Here is a 26,278-nt window from a genome sequence, read left to right as displayed (position 1 = left end):
TATACAGCACAGAAAAACAAAAACAAAATTCATTACCAAAGATACGCTAACGCACTGAACTAAACATCACCAAATTGCGACATTTCGGAGGCTTTGCGGCTTCTCTTATTTCCAATGGTTTTATTTGTTTTATTAAAATTTCATGTTAAACATTTTAACTAATTTACAGTATATTCTTTGAAGTTACATTTCTATATTGTTTACGCTGAACACTTTTTATCAATAATTTTACAAGTTTCTTTTTCATGTGTGCATAAAACAACACAAAAACGCAGTGTTACATAAAAGCAAACTTTTGCGGTAGCTCAGTTGTGTTTAGTCCGCAAACTAATCATTTGAAATTCCCGAATTTGTGTTTTCATTCAGTTCGGTAAATGTAGTTGATTATGAATAGTACTGCTTTTTAATAATTTTAACACACCTCATATATGTGTTACACTCAATCCGTAATCAGCTCAATAGTTGTTGCATATAAAACTAACATTATTTGTATCACGTATGTATCGCTACAACATGAGGCAAATTTCTCAATAGTATGTACGTGACTTTCACGGTCTGCCGTTACCAAAACAACGCCAAGAATATCGCCAAGTTTAAACTACACGATATGGTTTGCGGCTTCCATATCTCAGCAATTGCTCTTAATATTGCATCAAAAGCCTTATCTTTCCCAAAGGATTTCCGCCACATGAATTCGGAAAAGTACGACTCTAGATGATATCAAGCCCCACCCTTTTGTCTTTTGTTTCGCCATTTAACAGAACCGCACAGTTTTTAACATTTTGGGCGTGAGTACCCGTTCTTGGGTCAACAAAATTAAATTTGCGATTCACAGTTTAATGGCGAAAAACAGCCTTTTCAAGCTCTTTTGTTTTATAGGCTCGCCAACAATTTTTTAAATTACTGCGATAATCTTGTAAGCAGGCAGACATTCGAAATTATATACCATCACATAAAAAATTCATAACTTCCATGTGATAATACTCGTAAATATGACAATTTTAAAATGTTGTTTAATTTTGTTCTTCTAAAATATGAAATCATGTCTATATGTTTTAATCTTAAAAAATTGGTATGATTTTTTATGTTATTTATTTAACTTCGGACCACAGATTAAAATCACGACCCCGATGGATTTCATATGCTACATTTCTACAGATATCACAACAAAGCATAAATAAATAAGTTCTAGAAATATTCATTCAGTGGAAAACTCTTCTATCTGGATATGAGGAAGCCTCCTTGCTGCCCGCTCAAAGGAATGCAACTACAGATTTTATTTTTTGTCGGCACGATGTAAATATGAGCACTTGTCTCAAAATGATTTTCTGGTGTGGTATGGTGTATTTAATTATGGCAAAGCACACTAGGGCTATCTGCCTAAGGGGAGTGATGCCTTCGTGGAGGACTGTCTAAGGGAAACTGGCTCGTATACACGTTACACATGGGGAAAACCACGAAAACGCCCATGCAGCCAGCCCGTTCGCGGGATTCGAACCTCGGACCGAACTACCAGTGTTCAGCGACTTTACCGCTCGGCCGCTGGTGGGCCAAATGATTTTTTGAGGTGCCCTTCATAAGCCGCAATATAATAAATTAACTAACAGACAATGTTGCATATTATCGTTTCAAGCAGATATTTTTCAAAGAAAAATTAGTAAGATGTTAGGATAAGTAACTTATAATCTTTTGAGTAAAATCTTCCGATAAATGTTACGAGAGTTAGATACATTGTGCATTCAATAAATAATTGAATGGGGTAATAAAATAACTAATAAATAATTAATTTAGGTATAATTACTAACTAAATTATTAATTACTAATTTAGGTATAATTACTAACTAATAAATAAAATAACTAATTTAGGTATTTATATTAAAAATGATATTTATGAAGGAAGCAAAATATTCAAAACCTTGCAGTGATTACTAGCGCTTAGCAAGAAACAATGTTCATGTGTTTCCATACTAAACGATTACTCCCTTTTCTACACATAAATATGAAAGAAACTACTTTAACGAAAATTATAAATTATTAAAATCTCAGAAATAGCGCTGTGCGCTTTCTGCATTTAACATCTAATGAGTTTAAAAAACTCGAACCGAATTTGGAAATAATATTGGAAACGGTTGAATAATATTTAAAACTTTATGCATTACAGTTTTATACAATTTTAATATCTTCCTGTTTCGATTAAATATTAGTTTAATTTTTTCCAATTTATATATTCCTATTTGGATACATTGTAGAGACATTAGGATTTTTTTGGAAGCCAGACAGATGAAAAATATGCAACCGCCTTCGCCGGGAATCGAACCACGGACCTCTGGAATACCGGCCCAGCATGCTACCGTTACACCACGAAGGCACGCTAGGGAAGTGGGAGAAATACCTTATATATTCCCCCTTTTTAAAGGGCGACTAGGGTTTTAGTGGACCTAGTCGCCAAATCCTAGGTGCGGAGAATCATCATCCACAACCCTTTTTTAGTTTGGGCGCTACTTGTAGAGTCATTAGGTTAACTGGAAGGATAAAAGATGAAAAATATGCAACCGCCTTTGCTGGGAATCGAACCAACGACCTCTGGAATACCGACCCTTGAAAACCGTCTTCCTAACTTCTGATTGTACTCTCGGACGCTTGATGGCAGCTGTTCTTGGAGGAATCGGGACAACTCTTTCCCGTTGTTGCCTGGATCTAGTTACTGGTATGTGCTGAAGAGTTCTGCTTCCAATTTGGCACGATTTCTTACGACAGGGAAAGCTTTTACTAAGGCGGTCTTGAAATTTTCGTAAGTGGCACTTCCCACTTGACCCAAGAAGTTTCTTCCAATACATTTGAAGCAATTGAGCGCTTGGCCTCTCAAAGCGCTGGCAGCTAAGGTGACTTTCTGGAACTCGTGGACTGGATATAGCATGAAGTGGTCATCCAATTTTTCCAAAACATTGGTCACCGGTGAGTTTCCGTCAAAGCTTGCTGCTGGTTTCACCGATGCGCGCATGGTCAGGACAATGTAAGCAAATCCTTCCAGGGCGTCAGCTGGCATTTCTGGATTCTGAGCCGCTGCTGCAGGCACCTCAGCTTCCTCTTGAAACTCGGCCATGGTTATTCTTCTTCTTCGGGCGCCACTTATAGAGACATTAGGATATTTTTTGGAAGCCAGAGAGATGAAAAATATGCAACCCCCTTCGCCGGGAATCGAACCACGGACCTCTGGAATACCGGCCCAGCGTGCTACCGTTACACCACGAAGGCACGCTAAGGAAGTGGGAGAAATACCTTATAACATAATGCATAGTTGCTTACATGCATATATTGTATTTGTTCGCATATTTATTTCTCTTCCTTATTTTTTACGGTAATGTTTTCAGCATATGCATTTACGGTATTACATTTCAGCATTTGCGGTACATTCAGCATTTACAGTAACGTTTCAGCAAATATAAACTCCTGATTTGCTGTAATAATGTATAAAATGTGAATGGAAAGCCGGGTGCACTGTATAAGCAATTCAAATGTTGCATTTAAGAATAGTAACTGTAACTCACATCTTTGAAGTATATAATATGATAATATTAATACATCTATTCATACGAGATTAATACATCTGAACTCTTAATCTGATAAGTTTTCCCTTTAACCTCTTGTTTGAGAAGTAATACACGTTGCGTAATTTTCCCTCTCGATTTTCAAGATCTGAAACTAATGAAAACAAAAAGGCATATACGAGTAAACGTGGCATATTTTGAATGTACGTATTACGTACAAATAGTCAACAAAACAATATTTACTTCGGCGCTTTCATGAATACGCTTAAAATCTTAAAATATTTTTATTTGCTTCAATGCTTTCTCCTGATGCCATTTCACAACACAGTAACTTAACAAAATATACCATTTATAAGCTCCTTATTTCAGGAAAGGATAAAATTTCGAAAACTTAATTTGTAGCAATAAATAATATTTTACGAAATATTTATTGAAGTAAGTAACAATTCTAAAAGTGTTTAGACCTGTTTTCATTTACTTTTCGAGTATAATTTACTAAAGTATGCTTTCTTCCCAGAATATTCAATGCCTTCTAACAATTACATAATTTAACTTTACTCGAAGATTAGTATCTTCATAAAATTTTCTTTTGACTTATTTATTAATTTATTCGAGTACGTTCTACAATACGTTGAATAATTGATGAAAGAAAATATGAAGTAACAGCGATAAAAACTTCTAAAATTTAATGTTTCATGGTGATTTGTTTATAAACATTTATTTTAAAGTATACTGTATTTGGATTGGATTGGATTGGATTATTTAATTATGGAAAAGCACACGAGGGTTATCTGCCTAAAGGGAGGGATGCCTTCGTGGAGGACTTTCTAAGGGGAACTGGCTCGTATACACGGTACACATGGAGAAAACCACGAAAACGCCCATGCAGCCAGCCCGTTCGCGGGATTCGAACCTCAGACCGAACTACCAGTGTTCAGCGTCTTTACCGCTCGGCCGCTGGTGAGCCTATATACTGTATTTGGAAAATTAATTAAAAAAAAAAAAAGACTTTGTTCACTCACGTAATCGATAACGTTTCTGTGCTAAACATCTACGCTTAACACAGGTTTTTGCCAGGTCAATTTTATGATTTATTTGAGGCTTCTGCCTTAAAAAAAGATTCAGACCTTTATTTCACATAAAAAGAAATCTTAATGCCTACCCATGATTCTAAATTTTTCTGTGTTTTCGTCTTTTAATTATACGTCTAACAATACAGAAATTAAGAACAGAGACCTGCGTTGGATTCTTTCAAAATTCACAGGTAACTTTTATAAGATGAACACTAATGTAAGGCTGAATTTTGCCCAAACTAATGACAATGTTTTAAAATTTTTGTGCGTGTCTGTCTATTACTTCAAAACTCGAAAATAATTTAATAGCGCCAAAGGAAAATTAACGCATAAATTCTTCCAAATTTAGGTTTGTCGATCTTTAGTGCTATTAGAGAATCCACACTCATCTATTTTAATCAGAGATCGAAATTGACAGACAAAGCTATTACAGTGAGTAAAAAAAGTATTGGCAATTGCCTATAATTGATCATATTAGCTAACAAGCTCGACAATTTTAGCTGGACATAATGAACACCGGAGGCAATAAAGACACAAATCCAATGAAACTTTCGGGTACTTTTCCGTTTTGCCAGCGCAAGCGATAAAGTCGCCAATAATGGTACAACCGATGCCAAACGGAATATTCTTGCTGGTAACCTTTTACGCCTCATTTTCAAAACAAGTCGGAGCTTTTTCTTATCAGATTGATTGTTTCTTTCAATTCTGGCATATAATTACATAGACTTTTTATCAAATAGTTCAGTTTTATGTATAAGGTCATTTTCAGTAATTAAGTCAATCAGGATGCAATCACAGCGCTTACCCGAAGCCGAAAATATAGAAAAGGTAAAGTCAAGGGTTAAATTCATCCATTCTAATGAGAATGCATTAGCGAAGTAAAGCACTGCAGTTTTACATAATTTCTGAGTAAGCTATTCGTACGAATTGAAATATTTCTTGCATTTAAACTTGTGTTCCAAATTAAGATTTAACTTGAAATTAATGTAGATAATTACCGAGAGCATTAGATTTTTGTAGAGTAGTTTACGTGAGATGAGATCGCTTGGGGCCACGTGATATGAACCGGCGAATCAGGATGTTGAACCATGAAAGCATAGTAAATTCTTAAATTAATGTCTTTTTACAAATTTACTGTCTTTATTTATTGGCTTTTTATAAAATTTTAAGTGATATTAAAATGTTTATGCCTGCAAAAAAAGAATTTCTTAGAACTAACATTTTTTTTATATATATATTTATGTGTATACTGTATGTTGTCGCCAATAAAGTCTGCTTGGCGAGATTTGCGCCGGCCAAACGGAAAAGTACCAATTTTCGTTTAAATATGGCTTTTACACAAAATATACAACAAAAACGTAAATTTGCACGTCAAAAAAAGTATTGGCAAGATCATACAGAAAAATGTGGGAACAAAATTAAATATTTTGTATTCATACTTTTTGCATCTATAAGAGCTTGCAATCTATTTCTCATAGAGAAAACCAAAGTCTTGGTTGTTGAAAAAGTCCTGTTGGAAAAAACCAAAGTCCTGTTGGGAATTTTGTGCCATTCTTGCAGGAATATACACTTAAGTTCATCTTTACACGAAATGTTATGTTTCCTGACTTCTAGGTCCAATTTAAGCCATAAATTTTCAATTGAATTTATGTCAGGCTATTGAGGCGATGTCTTTAACTGACAAGAAGCATTATAGAGTAATTATTGCGAGATGTGGTTCACTGTATCTTTACAGTAATTGTTCTGTGGAAGCACAAATGATGTTCCTAAACCAAGTTTTTGGGACACTGAATTTCATGTTATGGCGCAATATGTCAATGTACGCACGTGCTCTCATAATACCATCAATGAAGCACAGGTTACCAATTCCGTTTGTGTGTGTTGCTAAAGTTCCTGACATCGCTTCGGGCGGTGCAAAAGCGGCAGTGGGTGTAGTGTACGAAGCGAAACTTTTTAGTTAGTTAACTCTGGTTTTCGGTTTTCAAAATTCATGAATCTGAGGTAAAATCCGCAGGTGGATTCCTGCAGCAAGTCAGTTTGTAGTTTTCGTGCACGGTGCATTTCTGAATTACTTGTCACCGAATTTGGAAAATAACAATATGGATTAATAAGAATGTGTGCTGGCATATGTCCATCGTAATGGAAGACCACTACCGAAAAATAATTTTTCTATTAGCAACTGCACAGTTCCTTCTGTTCATCATCAAAGTAGGTATTCCCCTGTGGAAGTCAATGGTGTCGATATTTCAAATCGGTTCATGAACCATCGAGGTCTTGTGGATATTTCTGATTCTTCCTCGGCTGGAGGAAGCTCTAGTGGATCCAAGACCCCAAACCTTGCTATCTTGGCAAAGACGAATCGAAAATGAGGCCTTGCACTAGTGTGCTCTCTAACAGGGACTCCAGATCTTCAACTTCCTCAACTAGCTCATTAAGTACTTCCCCTAGTGTCACGGATTACACCTCCTCTACATCTTCATCTTCCCCATGTCAGAATGTGTCTTTTAGAGTCAGCAAGACACCATGGCTGAGCCTGACATGGCTCAACGTAGCATGTTTGTTTATTCTACTTCAAAAAATGAGCCCGAGAAGACTTCGTAGTTCTGAATAATTTCTAACCCATGACGGAATAATTCAAAGTTGTTAATATTTGGATGAAAATGTGTGATCGCAATTTAGTATTTATTTTAATGCCTTCATATTATAACATAATAATTTGGATTATATTGTCATCCATTACTCTCGAAAATGTTAGATTTCAATTCGTCGGACGAAATAATAGTGTTCCAAAATTCTTCTGATAAATTAACATGAGATTTTGCAAAATCTAATCCCTTTCTCCTGTTTATTTCTGAAATGAAAGCTTTATTTCTAGCTGTTCTTCCATAATAACATCCTCCATGTCAGACATTCTATAGAGTCTGTACACTAAAAGTTTTATGCGAATTATAAGCAACATTAAGACACAATAACACGCCGAATAAATACTAATTCAGAAGTCAAACAACAAAAATCAGCGTTATATTTACAAAATTTTCACAGGACTAGTTTCGATGGTTTTACCGAACCACCATCTTCAGCTGCAAAACCGCAAATGAATCCGATAGGAAATAATGATTAGATAATATAAGAAAGCCTGGACAAGAATAAGCAAGTGGCGCCATCTGTTGGTGAAACCAGAACTAAACCATAATTTCTTTAAAGGCCGAAGGCAAATTTGGATTGGAATTAGGATCGTTAACTAGAACAGAAAGATTTTTATGAATGTGAAATGCCTCTAGTTAACGATCCTAATTCCAATCCAAATTTGCCTTCGGCCTTTAAAGAAATTATGTTTTAGTTCTGGTTTCACCAACAGATGGCGCCACTTGCTTATTCTTGTCCAGGCTTTCTTATATTATCTAATCATTATTTCCTATCTGATTCATTTGCGGTTTTGCAGCTGAAGATGGTGGTTCGGTAAAACCATCGAAACTAGTCCTGTGAAAATTTTGTAAATATAACGCTGATTTTTGTTGTTTGACTTCTGAATTAGTATAAGCAACATCTTTGGCTAACTGGGGTGCAATTATTTTAGGGTTTTTCGTAACCTCTTTAATAATGCTCCGTTTTCCCATGCATAAAATATTCGATACAATCCACTTCTAATCTTATTTTCCGTCGATCCCGTCTCTTTGAACTTTTTTACAACACTCCTAACAGTAAATAAACTTATGTTCAACTGTACTCCTAAAGCACGATAAGTTAAACCCTCGTTTCTGAGCTGAATAATCATGTGTTTAACATTAACATCACACTCCATCGACTTCGAAGCCATTTTATCACAGTATTAGCAAAATAACATTTTTAAAGTTTTGAAGTAGCACTGCAGACTGTATACTAATAGGGTTTCTTATCAGTCTCAACACGCGACCTCTACATAACAAAAATTGCATAGCAGTTAGAACTTTGCCAATACTTTTTTGACATGCAAATTTACGTTTTTGTTATATATTTTGTGTAAATCTCATATTACATTGAAAGTTTCATTAGATTTGTGTGTTGATTACCTCCTATGTTCGTTATTTCCAGCTAAAATTGTCAGGCATTTCCTTTGTTAGGTAATATGATCCATTATCAATTGCCAATACTTTTTTTACCCACTGTATATGTCTCATCCTTAGAATTTTAGATTCGTAACTTTTTACTGGATTTACGGTAAAGATTTAGATTCCAGAATTAGGAAAAATTAGCAGGGATTCAATTCAGCATTTCAAATTTAGGTATTTATTTATTTCTCTGTTACATTCTCATTCGTAGTATGCTTATCAAAACAAATAAATCTGACATGTATATTCATATTTTTCCATTTCAAAATTTTTGCCTCACTTCACAAATTTCAAATCAATGTATAAACACTCTAAAATCAAAGTAAAAAAACTAGATAATTTAGAGTAAGTGTACCAAAAGACAACAGAAGCCGAAAGCTATCACAGCACATAGAATGCAAAGAAAAGCTATTTTACACTTAGAACATATATTAAGAATCAAATTTAGTTAACAGTAAATTTTTATTAATTAATATTTAGTATGCCGTATGACTCAAATGCTAAATCGTAAAATTTTCAAATGAACTGCCGTGTAATTTTGAAGTTGAGGTAAGTTTAGATCATTTTTTTCTGCTGAATTTAATCTTTCATTCGATCACCGTGCAAAAAGTGTGTATGAATGCAAAGAAGAAAAGAATTGGAAAATAGTTAAAAATTACAGAGGGAAAAATAAAAACGGTTTTTCAATAAAAAGCCTCAAAAAATCATTAATATCGTAGATACGCGTATTACTTATTCTGAAAGGAAAACCAAACGATTTATTCAAAAATATTGTTTTAAAAACATTCTTCAGTAATACTCGAACATAATACTAATATCAGTAAATATTAAAAACATTCAGTAAAATCAGTGAAAGCGATATGCGGACTTAGAGTATAGTGTTTATCAGAGTTTTTTTCAGTTTATCTGAATTTCAATAGAAGAAAAAAAATCTTTTGGGCAATAACATCTGAAATTTCATTTTCATTGCGATACTTCAGTACTAATTTACAAAGGCTGTTCGCACATTTCCTCGACGATTTTGGTAAGCGGTAATAAAATTTTGTTTGCTGCAAAAGAAGTAATTGCAAATGTACTATGTTTTTAAAAGTCAAAATTATCGTCTGTGGCTTGAAAGTTTTGTTTTTATTCAAAATGGCAAATTTAACAAAGCAGTGGTTCGAAGGCTACATTTATGCTCTTTCCGAAGAGAAATAGGCATACTCCGTTATCCAAAAACGATGTGAGAGTCATGGTTTTGTGATATCTAAAGCGTCGATAGGTAATATCATCAACAAGAAAGAAATAAACATCAAATTGGAGCCTCAAGTGGGACAAAAATTCCAAACAAGTATCCAAGGAAAAAACGGACATCTTCGACTATTGCAAAGGTACGTTGTTTAATGTTAAAAGAAAATCCCCCTAGTCAAACGACAGTTGCAAAATCATTAAAATGCTCGGTGTCCACTGTAAACAAAATGATAAACATTGATTTAAATCTTAAGAAAGCGAAAAAACGCAATGTGCATCCTCTCCTTCCAAAGCATATCGCTCAACGCAGGACACGCTGCAGAATTCTATATGAGAAACACTTATCCAAAGAAAAATGGAAAACAATTGTCACAATAGATGAAGCATGGGTGTATTTAAATGATTGTAACAAAAAAAAAGAGCCATTTATTATCATAAAAAGGGAGGAAAAAATTTAAGTACATGGTTCAAAGAATCGAAAGAAAGTTTTTCTAGGGGATTCATGATTGTTACTGGTTTTTCTTACAATGGCAAATTAAAAATAAAGAGAGTGCAAAAAAAATGTCAAGATTAACTCCAAATACTATCAGGAATATATTTTATCGCCAAGTTTTCTGAATGAAATACCATCGCTTTACCCACAGTGCCATCCATCAGTGGGACTCCATCAGGACAAAGCTAGCAGTCACACATCAAAATCCACTGTGAATTTCCTAAAAGAAATGGAACAAAAAACTGGTATCAAGGCCAGACCCTTCACTGATATCCCTACTAAATCTCCCGATGTGTCACCTATGGATTTTTGTGCTTTCGGACTTTTAAAAACTGCATTATCCGAACGTTGTCCCAAAACCTTAACAGGACTCTGGAAAGCTGTTCGGGAGGGATGGGATAGAATATCTCTTCTGCCACTTCAAAAGGTGTTATTATCCTGGAAATTGCGTTGTCGAAAGATAGTTCAGAATAAGGGATGTCAAATAGAACATTTAAAACACAAGAATTTTATATAATTTAGTTTTGTGAATACAATATACATCGTTTAAAAAATGTGTGAACAGCCTCTGTAGGTACCCCTATATAAAATAAACTTGGCGAGGATTTAGATTACTTCTGAAAAAAAATTAACAAAATTGAAACCGTGTGAGCAAACAAGTCCTAAAACTTTGTTTTGCAAAAAATACCATTAAATTTAATTTTTACAATGAAATATATTACATTACTTTTCATAAATCCCAAATATTTAATATAAATTCTTAGCTCACCCATCACGTTCGTTCTCTATTATGCGTCGTCTCCGTCAGGTGCCCGCTTAGCTTTCACTCTTCCCGCTCAACATGAGAAAGTTCGACGACGCTGGTTAGATAACTGAAATGACATTACTTTCTCGATGAGTGGCATTCAAACGCCAAGTTCTTTCAACGCCATCTATCGTCCTCTCGGAGAAGTCCTCGGGAGAAATCATCGTGGCGCACCGTATCTCATTTCCTCAGCTGTAGCGGGTCTTTTGTTAGAAATTTACTGAGCGGATGGTGATAATGCGGAAACACCTGTCAGGAATAACTAAAGGATATTTATTTAGATCCAAAATTAATGCGGTTAACATAGAAGTGCTTTACATTCCTGCTTTATAATAAACGCAACATTTGAAGTATCAATAACATTCATGGACTAGTTTAATACGAGTTCGAATCTTGATAATTAATTTGTCGCTATTGCGCAGGATTTCTCTATTTAGGATGCATGATATTAAATAATTTAGGAATAAATATTTATTTGCTAATAATCCATGTATTCGATATGTTATGTAATATAAAGATTTCAAACTAAATATTTCTAGCTTTAGACGCATAGAGACAGATTTAAAAAATCTGATGTGTACACTACATGAATTCCTTGTATTGGAATATTAAATTATACGCATTTTTTCTTGCATTTCATTTAAACTTCTTGGATTGAATTAAATCTACTTCGCCGACAGCGCATAAACCACAATAGAATAAATGGATTCTTTAAAATTCACTCTAGTATTTGTTTACCATAGCGACACTCTGGCGTTAGATTCCCTTAACAGTATTAATAATTATATAACAGTTAACTTATATAATAATTTTATAACGGAAACTAAGTTAACTGTTATATAATCCAATAATTATATAACAGTTACTTATATATTTCGTTCATATTGTAACTCATAATGCACAAAATTTATATCATTTAAAAAATAGAATTATCTAATCGTTGCCACATGTTCTCTTCAAATACTATAATAAAGCAAGAACGATGTATAAAAGAAATTAAACAAACAGAACAAAAAAGAAACAGTTTTTCACAGACGATTGAGTATTTCTCATTCAATTAATTCAGTTCTCACTTCGCGAGAAGGCAAAAATACATAAAAACTCAAAATATCTATATCAAAAATTACGAAGTAAATCTCAAACGCTTATTTCCTCGAAAAAATTCTAGAAAGAATTAAGCATGATTTAATTCGCAATAATAAATGAAGGCGTTATCTTGTTGCGAAGCTGAGTTTCTCTAGAGTGGCAACAAATCCACTAGTCTCCTGTTTCAAATGTAAACATCAATGGCAGCCATTAAAAAAAGGCTTAGCGGCAATTAAACAACTTTAAAATTGCTGATAATTCTAAAAATATTGCACACAGATTTACTAAAGGCATAAAATCCTTAAGCGGAAGATAAAAACAACATAATTCAATAATTTTTAAAGCAAAAAATGTACAATTTACCAACATATAAGAGTAAAGAAACTGAGATCACTGAGCCGGGTAACAGAGTGGATATATATATAAATATATTTATATACGTTTTGTGCGGCCGATTGCAACCAAAATACGAGGTGCACATCTACATGTTATAGCAGTCCTGTATACAAAATTTCAACGTTCTGAGGCTACTCTTTTTTGAGTTATGCGAGATACGTACGTACATACATTGGTACAGACGCCACGAAAAATTCTCTTCAAAATTAATTTTAAAGCAGTTTTATAATTTTTTGAAGGAAATTAGTATTTTATTCTGTCTTTACGTACAGATATCACGCAAAAATATCGTTAAATTGCATTCGATAGCGGTCAAAATGGATATTTTCGTTGAAATATTCTGCCTGAAACTTTTCGCGATTACAATACTTCCTTTTTACTTCGTACAAGGAAGTAAAAATAAATACTGAAGCACACAAAGGAAAAAAAATTCTCTCTTTTCAAAAATTACCCCATATTTCTGTAATTAAAATTTTGAGGATATGCACACATATTCTTAAAGATAGTTACTCATTTTAGATTTTTGCAAGTGAATTTCTGAATGAAATTTTTGTTGTCAAAGAAAATTGAATAATGAAGGTTTGGTTTTAAATCCTTTTTGCTGAAAGCATTATAAGCAATACAAGTTTTATATGATGCCTAAGAATCTTTACTTCAGCTAAGTTTTTTCCTTCTTTTCTAAAACCTTTTAAGAGTATAAGGAGCAATTTTCTAATTGGAACTCTGAGGAAGATCCTACTAAAAATTTTAATTTCGTATAATTAAACTAAAATAAAAACTTCAAAGATATTCAGATCTTATAAGCAAATCCCATAAAATATCTCAAATATTCAAAGTCACTGAATGACTGTTTGTACTTGGTTTTAAAAACATCATAACAAACTTCTGATAAACCAATTGTAGAAAATAGACCTTCGATGATAAGATTTGTAATCATCTTTAAATAATTCATCATAGCCAAAAAAAAAAAAAAAAAAAAAAAAAAAGGGCAGGGAATATTTTTATAATTTTCAGTTAGACTTCCAGAAAAATGTTTAGCAATTATATAACTGTATACCAAAGTATTTTACTTTATTTTACTCGACAATATTCTCATTAATATTGTAAGGATCTTAAGTTTTACTAACGTTTATTTTATTTTAAATCTTTACTATCACTTCTTATTTTCTACTTCCGGCCAGAATTATAAGCGTGAAGGTTTTTATGCAAAGTTTGTCTGGCGAACGCCAAGTATTTAAGTGTGGCCTTTTTGCCAAGCGAGAGAGGGGAAGCAGTGAGTTCGAGGCAGGCCGCTTACCTTAGAAGTTACGCAGTTGCTATTTGCCTTCCAGGCCAGAGGTTTTAATCCTCTTGATAAATTAAACGTATTGTAGTGTTCACAGTCTCTGTGCTACATACGCTTCCTGTTATTATAAGGCCAATCTTCCACGTGTATTATTCTAAAGTTAAATTAGAGTTTAGTTTTATTTTTATACTTTTTTACGTTAGACCCCGAGTGGAGGGTCAGTGTATTCCGAAGTACGGAAGTTATTGTATATAGAGAAAAATAAAGGGTTTTGTATACCCTTCGTCTGTATCCTGTCTACTTACCACAATTAGTGAACATAGCTTTAGTAAGCTCTCTGTTCCGAGTCAGGTCCTTGTATGTTCCCGAAGAAGGTTAGAAAAGACATTGAACCTGATAGTGGCGCCCAACGAAGAAGAATAACCATGGCCGAGTTTCAAGAAGAACCTGTGCTGCCTGCAGAAACGGCTCAGAATCCAAAAATGCCAGCTGCCGCCCTGGAAGGATTCGGTTACATCGTCCAGACCATGCGCGCTTCGATGAAACCAGAAGCAACGTTTAATGTAAACTCACCGGTAACCAGTTTTTTGGAAAAATTGGATGACCACTTCATGCTCTACCCCGTGGACGACTTTCAAAAAGTTACCTTAGCTACCAGAGCTTTGAGGGGCCAAGCGCTTAACTGGTTCAAATGTATCGGCAGAAGTCTCTTGGGTCAAGCAGGAAGTCCCACCTATACTTACGAAAATTTCAGGACTGCCCTACTAAAAGCCTTCCCTGTTGTAAGGGATTGTGCGAAATTAGAAACGGAACTTTTTAGTATATATCAACAAAGAATCGTAAACCTCTCGAGCTTTATTTTAAGAAAAATTCACGTTTTCAAGCTCTTGTATGGAAACCGTCCGGATCCTGAAATAATTCAAGTGATTTTGCCGAGGTTACTGCCCCAAGTGCAAGACTTTATTGAATTAAGAAATCCGACTACACTGGAAAAGTTATTTGAGCTAGCAATCCAGTTTGAAAGTAGAAGAACGGCGGACGTCGAAAGAAGACGCCAATATCAACAGCGAAACCAATTTGGTACACCAAGACTACAGCAAACTCAAGCATACGGCTACGGAGAAAATGCGAATCAGTGGGCAAGGAAACCCGAGCATTCAAAAACAGCCGGCGAACGTCGACAGTTCAATAGCAACCCAGGAAAAAAGTCTCAAGGCCAGGGGAAAAAGAAGGAAAGCACGGAAAGGAAAAATAATTTAAACTAAAACGGATTTCTGCGGACGAGAGGGTGCGGAAATCCGAAGGCCAAGAAAACCCCTCTTCCTACAAGTTAAATACAGTAATGGTGAAAAATTTGACTCTTCCGAAGATTGAAGTCTTGGTGAATAATATCCCGGTCACCGCACTCCTGGATACCGGCGCGCAGTGTTCCTGTGTGGCAGAAGTCTTTTTTAGAAAGTATTTTCGCAAATACCGCATATATAATGCGGATAATACGACAGTATTAGCGGCGCAAGGAGAAAAGTGTAAGTGCGTAGGTAAAGTACCTTTGTATATCCGTATCAAGGACGAACAAGTAAAGGTGATGTTTTTTATAGTAAAGAATCTGCAAGCACATTTGATCTTAGGAATAGACTTTCTTTCAGGCGCACAAGCTACACTGGATTTTAATGAAGCGTCCCTTAAGCTGACAATGAAACCAGTGCGTGTAGAAAAGGTTGAACCGCCAAGGTTAAATCTTGACCACCTGCCTAATGACGAGCAAGATAGAATCCGACAAGTGGTAAGTGAATTTGCTTCGTTATTTAGTGATATTCCAGGATTTACTCAGGTTACTAACCATAGTATTGACACCGGAGATGCATTGCCAGTTCGTCAAAAACCATACCGGTATGATAAGAATAAGGAAAAAATTATAGAATGGTATATTACCGATATGCTACGTAAAAAGGTCATAACGCCCATCTCAAGTAGTTATGCTAGCCCGGTGGTTTTATGTAAGAAAAATAATGATTATCCTTTGGAGCATCCAAAAAGGTGGAGATTCGCTATTGATTACCGTAAATTAAATTCCATAACGAAATATCCGGTATATCCGTTACCGATCATAGAAGAAATTTTAAGGAACATAAAATCAACCAAATTTATGACGACTTTAGACTTAACGACTGGTTATTTTCAAATAGGGGTGAGGCCTGAGGACGTGCCTAAGACTGCTTTTATAACCAAGTCTGGCACTTATGCATTTTTGCGTATGCCGTTTGGCCTTTCAGGCGCCCCGGCAACATTTCAGCGATGCATGGACATTGTGTTAAGACCTGTTCTTGGAAAGTCCACATTTATCTATTTAGACGATATCATTATTACTAGTGATAATCTCGACCAACATATACAGGATTTAAGACAGGTGTTTTCTTTATTAAATGAGGCCGGTCTAAAAGTTAATGTCGAAAAGTGCAAATTTGCAGCCCCTGAATTAAAATATTTAGGTTACAAAATATCGCAAAAGGGATCGAGACAGATGAATCAAAAATAATCGCTGTACAAAAGTATCCGACTCCAAACACGGCAAAGAAGCTCTCTTCTTTTCTAGGACTTTGTTCATATTATAGGTCCTTTATAAAAGATTTTGCGGCTATCGCTGAGGCATTGTTAAAATTAAAAAGGAAAAAGGCAAGATTCTCGTGGACGGCCGAAGCCAATAGTGCTTTCGAAAAATTAAAACAAGCATTAACGCAAGCCGCTGTGTTAAAATTTCCTGAAAAGGATGAAAATTTAGAAATTTCAGCGGATGCTTCGGATTATGCGGTAGGAGCGGTACTTTCGCAAAATCAGCAGCCCGTGGCATTTTTTAGCCGAACTTTAAATCAAACACAAAGAAACTATTCCGCGACCGAGAGAGAGGCACTTGCAGTTCTGTTAGCAGTGCAAAAGTTCCGAGTCTGTTTTGGAAAGGCGCCGATAACAGTATACTCTGATCATGCGGCGGTAACTAGATTGTACTCAGGGAAAAATTTATCCCCAAGGTTAATAAGATGGGCACTCAAGCTGCAAGAATATAATCTGGTAATCAAGCATACCCCCGGAAAGGAAAATATCGTAGCAGATGCCCTATCACGAATTAAATTAGACGAACAGGGTAATACCGTAAAAGTTGCAATGCTTACAGCGTGTACAATAAATTCCCGAGAAACTGTAATAACCGAACTGGGTAAGGATCCTGAGTTTGGAAGTATTTATGAGTATTTGAAGGATCCTGAAAATTTTAGCCACCAAGATATTATGGCGATAAGAAATAGGGCGGCCCATTACGAACTAATAGATGGTCTATTATTCTACACAAAAACTACGAATTCCAACAACGAATTTCGACCTGTTATCCCAGCTAGTCTTAGATTAAATATCCTGCATGAGCTCCATGACAGCCCTTTAGCTTCTCATGCTGGTATTCGAAAAACTATCCAACGCGTACGCGAGGCAGTCTACTTTCCTGAACTGCAAAAGTTAACAAGGGCGTATGTCCAGTCCTGCCCAACATGTCAAGCCGTTAATTATATTAATTTCCGCCCGGCCGGGTTTCTAAATAGTATTAAATCCGAATTTCCAAATGAAATAATTGGCATCGATTTATTGGGCCCTTTCCCAAAAAGTCAGTTAAATAAAAGTCGCTATCTCCTTGTTATGGTTGATCATTTTAGTAAATGGACCGAAATTGTTCCCTTAAAACGAGCCTCCGCGAAATTAGTTACCGATTCTATTTTAAATAAATATATTTTAAAATACGGGGCGCCCCTAAAAGTTATATCGGATAATGGTCCTCTCAATTTGTAAGTAATATATTTGAAGACATGTGCCAAAAACTGGGCATACGTCATTTAAAAATGGTCCCGTATCGGCCGCAATCAAATATAGCGGAACGGGTCAACAGAAATATAGTGAAAATTATCCGTAGTTATGTTAAAAATTTTCATAAAAGCTGGGATAACTATGTCAATGAATTTGCTTTCGCCCTTAGGACCGTAAAACATGATACAACGGGCAAAACTCCTGCTGAGTTATTTCTAGGCAGAAAGATTATAACACCGTTAGATAAATTATTTTATGTGCAACAAAGAGCCCCAGAATTTAAAATGGGTGATATAGAAAAACTAATAAAAGAAGCAAAAAAGAATACGGAAGTAGCACAAAGAAAACAGAAATTATATTATGATTTGAAACGACGGGGAGTAACTTATAAAGTAGGGGATGAAGTTTTAAAAATTAAGCATTCACTTTCTTCAGCACCAGAAGATAAAACTGCCAAATTTTTTCCACGATTTGAAGGACCATATGTTATAGAAAAAATAACTCACGCTGTTGTAGTGTTAAAAGCCAGAAATGGTGAAACCTGTTCCGCAAACATTGATCAAATCAAGCCCTACTTCGATCGTAATAAAATGCAAATCTTTTCAGATCTTTTGCAGGATCCGGCACGGCAGACACCGCAGGTACAAGTTCCAGAGGTGAAAAAACGACAAGTACAAGGGCAAGCCAATGAGAGACAGAAGCAAGTGAAAAGAAAATTGCCCTGCGGAAAAATGGAAGGTAACAAGAAAAAGAAGCCGTTCCACCGTCCAGAAAACAGAGTTCACGAATACCCCCAGAATGAAGAAGGGAGAAGGACGACGTATGTGAAGAGGACCAGGAGAAATGACGGCAACTATAACCCGGCTTTAAAACGGAAGATCTACTCATCCGACAGAACTCTCCGCAGCAAAAGTCGCCGAACTGCGGAAGGGCCATCAGCGGCGGAGGAAAAAGTACAAGAAAAATTTGAACGGCCAACAACGAGGTCCAAGCAGGATCACGACAGAAGTTTCCCGGTTCCGCCAAGACCAGCTGCCATCAAACGGCAAAGACCACAAGCAGAGGAGAAAAGGAAAGTATTCAAGGGTGGCCGTACTGGTGAGAAAAGGAAGCTTCCAGAGGAAAGCACTGAAGGGCGAGCCCGTACAAGAAGGAGGATAAACCAAGCTACTATCTGCAGTACCTTTAAAGACTGGGCCCAGAAAAGGATGTCCGAATATTACAAAGATAAGTAAAATTTTATGTTACTTTGCAAACTTAAGTTAATCTTTCATTCTTACTGCAAGTGGCAGATTTCAAGAAGTTTTACCTCATGCGAGGTCTACCTTTATCGCCAAAAGGGCGAGAAATGAGTTGTGACCGATTTTCGTATTATGTTTTTAAATTACTCGTGCGTAAAACTAAAGTTGATGTATAATAGCGTTGTGTAAAGACTTAAATATTGTAAAAAGTTATTGTATAAATTTTATTTAAAACATTCTAGCAAGAAAGAAGTTTTAGTCTGAAAGACTTTTTGAAATGTAGTATTATTTCAATGTAGAAAGAATTGGCACTTGCTTTGAAAAGAATAGAAGTTAACAATGTACTACTAATGTATGTTTTCAAATGTGTAAAATTAACGGCATGTTGATATGTTCTTATATACATGTGAACTGTTATTTTAAATGTTAAGAAATACCGTGATATGGTAAAAGTGAAAGTAATGTTAAAAATTTGTTATTCGTGTGACTGTAAAGATTAAATCATGGCGAATATGTGGTAAAGGTTGAATGATGTAGTTAGGCTCTCTGACGCTACACTTTAAGAGTTAGCCACTTTTAGAATAGTACCTCAGGGTTTAGAGTTGAAAGTAGGGTGTGTTAAGAGGTCTCGTTATGTTGAATTTTAACACGTTAGTGTTTTGATTGTAGGAGGAAGTGTGGCACACGTAGACAGAAACACATTCGTGTTTGGTGTTCTTTTACAACACATGTCAGAGAGCACGGGGAGAGATAATTAAAATAGTCATGAATGAAATAAGAATGTTAAGAGCAGTATAATTCTATATGTTACTTGCCATGTCATTGTGTAACATTTCATTAAACTAGTTTTCCTTCCAGATCTCTGGAAGGAACCAGAATTGAATAAAAGCTCCTGTTTAGATGCAGTACAGATGAAAAAAAAGTGTGTATCCTGGGAGCTGCTATTGTAAAAAAAAATCTTTCTTTTAAATTTCTAGTTTCTAGCGAAAAATATTTGTAAAAGATTGGCCTCGCGTTAGATTCTAGAGCTAAAAGTTTTCAACAAGGTCGTTTTAGACCTCAGTTTCAAACTAATTAACTCTGGCGGGAAGTATGTAAGGATCTTAAGTTTTACTAACGTTTATTTTATTTTAAATCTTTACTATCACTTCTTATTTTCTACTTCCGGCCAGAATTATAAGCGTGAAGGTTTTTATGCAACGTTTGTCTGGCGAACGCCAAGTATTTAAGTGTGGCCTTTTTGCCAAGCGAGAGAGGGGAAGCAGTGAGTTCGAGGCAGGTCGCTTACCTTAGAAGTTACGCAGTTGCTATTTGCCTTCCAGGCCAGAGGTTTTAATCCCCTTGATAAATTAAACGTATTGTAGTGTTCACAGTCTCTGTGCTACATACGCTTCCTGTTATTATAAGGCCAATCTTCCACGTGTATTATTCTAAAGTTAAATTAGAGTTTAGTTTTATTTTTATACTTTTTTACGTTAGACCCCGAGTGGAGGGTCAGTGTATTCCGAAGTACGGAAGTTATTTTATATAGAGAAAAATAAAGGGTTTTGTATACCCTTCGTCTGTATCCTGTCTACTTACCACAATTAGTGAACATAGCTTTAGTAAGCTCTCTGTTCCGAGTCAGGTCCTTGTATGTTCCCGAAGAAGGTTAGAAGGAACATTGAACCTGATAATATCTGTAGGGAACAGATATAAAATATTTTTCATTTTATCAAAACCTACATGCTTCATACTATATACATTACTTGAATTCCCAATCCCTTTCTGTAATATTTCCACACGATTTTAATTATATATAGTTGTGAAGTTCTCTTTTAATAAACAGCTTATAAAGTATTTCTCCCTTCTTAGCATACCTTCGTATTGTAGTGGTCAGCATGCTCAGCGCGTAATAGAGAGGTCCGTGGTTCGAAACCCGGCGAGGGCATTCCTCATTTCTTCAATCTCCCGATTCAAAAAATTCTAAATGTCTCTACAGTGGCACCCGAACTAAAAAAGGGGTGGTGGATGATTCTCCACCATCAGGATTTGGCAATTGTGCCCCCTAATCCCCAGTCGTCCTATAAAAGGGGGAGTATATAAGGTATTTCTCCTCCTTCTCAGCATGCTTTCGTAGTTTAATGATCAGCACGCTCGGCGCGTATTCGAGATGCCCGTAATTCGTGTCCCGGCGAAGGCGTTGCTCATTTTTCATCTCTCCGGCTTCGAAATAGCCGAATGTTTCTACATTTGGCGCCCGAACTAAAAATGGTGGTCGATGATAAGATTCCAAACAAATATCCGAAAAGGTTACGTACTTTTCCTAATGTTTCTGAAGTTAAAACATTGGTAACAAGAAAAATCCATCGACACAGAAATCAGTTGAAAAGTCTTTACATACATTTGTAGCAACAATAAAAAACCAAGGTTTACAACTTAGAAAAGCTAACAAACATAATTTTCAACAGCTTTAACTGAAGCATCTGGTTCAACGCCAAACAATTTCTAGAACCTTGTATGAAAACTATTTAGCTGGATATAAGTGGAAGTACATTGTGAGCGACATGAAGCATGGGTTTACCTAAACAACTGCACCATAAAAAGGTCTATTTAGTTACCGAAAAAGAAAAGAAAAAAATTACAGATACGGTTTCGTCATTGCAGCTTACTGAATTTCAGTAAGCTGGTTTATGAGTGTCGCAGGATTCTCATACAATGGGAAATAAAAAATAAAAAAAGAAGAGAAAATGACAAAATTAACTCAATGTACTATCAAAAGAAATTTTTGCGCTCGGTATTTAACCCTTTCCGGCACGCTACCTTTTAAGTCGGAGTTTTGATTTAAAAAAAAAAAGGTAGGTCGTCTAATTAGGCCTAGAGGAGAGCACACGTAAAATTTTGTGAAGATAGCACTTATCGTTTTAATTCTGTGGGCGTGCCCAAAGTGGCACACTGATTGAACAGAACTTCGAAAAGAGTGCTGAAATTGAGCATTGTTGCCAATGAACTGACTAATGAGATGCGGAGAAACAAAGAATACAGACTCTCAGTTGTCCTAGATTATCGGTGAGCCCTGTCTTGGCACACCTAGGGTTCGCCGCTTGATTTTAGACAAGATTTCAAGGTAAAAATTTAAAACTAATACAGAATAAGAAGATTAGCATACAGCCAAAAAAATAACATTGAAATTTCTTTTCAAACAATTCCTTTTATACATAAAAAATATCTGGAAGATTTCTTTGAAAAATGAGCGTCTTAAAAAACTAAACATGGCTAAAATATATGGACTGCTTTGTGTTGAGATGCCATCTACTATAAATAAATAAGGTTCAGAGTAACCTATAGTAACCTATAAATCCTTTTTCATTCAATTTTTCTGTGCGTACAGAAGGAAATTTTTAGGTGTGTCCAGACCAGGCACACTGTGCCGCAAAGGGTTAAAGAAGAATTTCCATTAATTTATGTCAATGACTTTCAAAGGGTGCAACTTTATCAAGATAAGCAACAAGTTTTACTTCGAGAAGTACCACTGCATTCCTTGAAAAAAATGAAGAGTGCTACAGGTATTGCATATATAACCTGTTCAACATATTCCTATGAAGTCACATGACGTTTCATCCATGAACTATTGTGCTACTGGTCTCTTAAAAACAGCTGTTCTAAACGAAAACCTATCACGATTTATGGAGTCTGGAGAATATTGAAAAAGAAATAGAAATCAATAGCTCTGGAAATTTTATTAAAAGATTCATAGAAATCATGATTCAGAGTCCAGAAAAAAGATTATTACATCGAACGTTTAAACATATACTCTTCCCGTTTCAAACATTAATTAAACAGCCGTTTTAAAAAATGTACAAACACTCTCTGTATAAATGAAATTTGGGATTTAAATTAGATTATTTTAGCGCCTTTATAACACTCGATAAATTATAGTACTTAAACTCATTATGTTCACCTCTTTAATCTCTGTAAAAGCCGCCCAGACGGTATAGCGGTTAGGAGAGCCTGACTGCGATAACGAAGAGTCCATGTTCGAGTCCCGTAGAAGGCATGGATGTAAAAATTATCTGTCCCTACATAGGAGACAAAGGTGACCGCCTGTTACGTGCCTTCACAATAAAATGGCCACCTCTTCTGGCCTTAAGAGTGGACAATGCCGTTGGAAAAAAAAAATCCCTGTAAAATATAATTTACAAAAAATGCAGTTTTATATGTCATTTTTATAAAATCATAGAATTATAACATTATAAAAAGACTTCAAGGTATCATGTGTTAGGTCATAAAATATCACGCAATTTAAACTCCTTCTAAAACGAAGTAGTTAACATGCATATATAAAACTAAATGATACACCTAATCTTTCTCAAAATGAGACTCTGTTTCTTTTTATAACCACAGTGGCTACACGGATTTCATCAAAGGAACTGAACCATTCTCCATGCGTAGCAAAATTTCTACCATAAATTCCATTCATCCGAAACATGGCCATGCTTGAGCATCAATTTTTATTATAATAGCTTTGCATCGGCTATGTTCTCCTAGAGCGACCGTGGTCGGTCCACTGTAGATTAGTATACTCGTGAAAGAAGAAAGTTCTCTTTATTATTAACACACACTGCATGAATACCTGCATTGCACTCGGTAGCACGTCATCAAATGCACAAAAGTATAAAAGCGCAGCATCGTAAAACTACATTCAATCCATCTTGGTAGGATTAACGATATATATGGTATTTATTGAAACTACCAGACAGACTACTCTGGATTAAAACTGCTGCTGCTTCTGTTCTTTCGATTCGTAAAACATTTGTCGTAATATTGTTTCTTACAAGAAAAGCAAGAAATCTTGGCAGGGATTTTTCAAGTTTTAATTCGCACAAAATTCTACGACTCAAGCCTTTAAGTAAGTATATTAAATATTTGTTTCAGAGAATTGTTTATATGACAGCCTTCATGTCGTAAAGGTACAGCTTTGAATGAAATGCACATATGATAGATAAAAACATTCTGATTTGGGTACTACATGATTTCTTTATATGGCCTATTAAATTTTACAAATTTTTTTCTGCCTTAAATTTTTTCCTCGAGTTATTGTAAACTAACCGATATTTTAGGGCAAGCTGAAAAGTAAATTAGTCGATCGAGTTGACAGCTGGGCGACGAGTGCCTAGTGGGTCGTCGAGTGCACCGAAGGAGTCTCTTAGTGTATCTCGGTTAGTGCATCGACGAGAAAGCGTGTTGAGCTCCGGGAACGACCCAACCGAAGAGTCGGGAGCTGTGTTCGTGTGTCGTCGAGTGCATCGCGAGTTGTAGCGTGGAGAGTCTCGAGAGTACGTGGAGTTCCGAGAACGACCGAACAGAGTCGGGAGCTGTACTCTGGTGCTTCGCAGGAAGCTGTCTCCACCGTTATTGCCTGACGGTGTGAAGGCTGTGTCGCTGATTGTTCCAGCGTGTTCATAGCAGTTCATCGAGAACTGTAAAACGTGTTTTGGAGCTGTCCTGACAATACTGACTAACAAAGTGTGTTTCGATGCATCATCAAGTGTCGTCGTTATTCACTCCAAATCTACGAACCCCGTACGAACGTGAAGGAAGGGTATAACGTAACAACTGGTGTCAGAGAAGAGAAAAACGTAACACTATATATGTAAACAGTATGTATCCTACACTATGCAGTAAGCTAAAATTTGTGTTTTGATTTGATTTGCATGACTAAATATGAGTATGTTGCCAAATGGCAACTACGTGCATTTAAGGATTAAAAGTGAACGTTATACACCATAATTATTACGGTAAACTCAAATCGTTTCTCTTACCACTTCATATTTTCTTCGTCCTTTTTGCCATCATTCTATTCTCTGAACAGGCGGGTATTCTAAATACGTTCGTGTTGCTTTTATGGGTATTAATTAATCTTGTGTTGTTGATGTTTCTTATGCTCACTTGTCTGACGTAGTCACCCCAAGCCCGCGAAACTCCTCGTCGGAAGCAGCGCTAGATTACACCTTCCAACAGCCTTGAGCAGCATTCGGGGGACAGTGCGATTTTGCTCAGTTCCGCCCCCAAGTTCGATATGCAGCACCACGGATCCGAGGTTCTCGCACCCCTCTCCCCGTCCACCAAGCCACACAAGAATACTTTCGGCTCGCTGCATATTTAGTGTGCCGCCATGCCGCATCGTCACTATACATTTACAAACATAAATGCCTTTTCCCGGATTCGAACCCGGGCCCTTCGGCACAGCAGTCAACCACGCTAACCCACGCTGCATTAGAAACAGGCGGGATGTTCCCACGTTACAAAAATGATTTGTAACGTGGGAACATCCCGCCTGTTTCTAATGCAATATATAATGTTGCTTGTACCCACTACAATAGATAACATCTTGAAATATGCACCTGCACAACTATGTATTTCGCAATGTATATCATGTAATTAAATCCCTTTTACTTGAGCTAATTTAACGCTGAAAGGTAGGAGTACCGTTGATGCCGCCGCCGGTGGCTGTACTTGTATTGCTCACTGGAGTCACATTTTCCATCACGACTCGAGGAATCATGCCAGAATGTTGTTAGTTTTCTAGTTAGTGTGTGGGGCTAATACCTGCTTACTTAGAGTGAATATTATGTAGCCCCCTTACTTCTCCATAACATAACATAACGCTAACCCACTATACCGGCTACGCGGCAATTAATCTTGCCCTTTTCTTATTCGAAAATTAGAGGATAGCAAAACAAACTAATCTCAGACATTCTCGTGCTATCAGTTTCAGATCTATTTAAAATTTCAGATCGGTTATGTATTGCTCCAAACTTAACTCTTAATTTATTATCTATGACTTTTTATTAGGAAAAAACTAAACGCATTTCAAGAATTAAAAATTTCTCATCATAAAGCTTTACAGAATTTCCCCAGGGATATTATTTCCCCAGCAGGCGAACGATCATTCGTCATCAACATGAGTTGTTCCACCTACGCACGTACTGGCCTTTATCTGAATACAAAATTAGGCAATTTTAACACTCTTCCCTTGAGATTTCTTTTTCTAACGGTTACTTCATACAGTCGATAGTCTAATGTCCCATATTCGACTTCTGATTACACAGTAAGTTCTCGACATCATTTCTTCATTCTTACATTTCTAATTTTCTTTCCCTTCCTCTCTCTCTCTCCAAATCACGATTAATTTTCGTCATCCTAAT

General features: G+C 36.0%; 1 protein-coding gene across 5 annotated transcripts in view; it reads right to left on the bottom strand.

Annotated features, from left to right (window-relative positions):
- LOC118186077 (dopamine D2-like receptor) overlaps nucleotides 1–26,278 on the bottom strand; it is a 766,047-nt gene that overhangs the window by 648,779 nt on the left and 90,990 nt on the right. For 2 of the 5 annotated variants that reach the window (XM_085812755.1, XM_085812749.1), the window contains exon 1: nucleotides 11,202–11,354. The exons of 1 other annotated variant lie outside the window; for it this stretch is intronic. The gene's annotated coding sequence lies outside the window, so the exon portion shown is untranslated. Of the gene's footprint in view, nucleotides 1–11,201; nucleotides 11,355–26,278 lie in introns of those variants that run through there. 2 more of the 5 variants (XM_085812725.1, XM_085812730.1) reach the window with 1 other exon arrangement.

This window comes from Stegodyphus dumicola, chromosome 1 (genome assembly GCF_044657685.1).
Source record: "Stegodyphus dumicola isolate Sdum_Otavi_A_Nest chromosome 1, ASM4465768v1".
In the NCBI taxonomy this organism is placed as follows: Eukaryota; Metazoa; Arthropoda; class Arachnida; order Araneae; family Eresidae; genus Stegodyphus; species Stegodyphus dumicola.
This window is presented reverse-complemented; position numbering and strand designations above follow the sequence as displayed.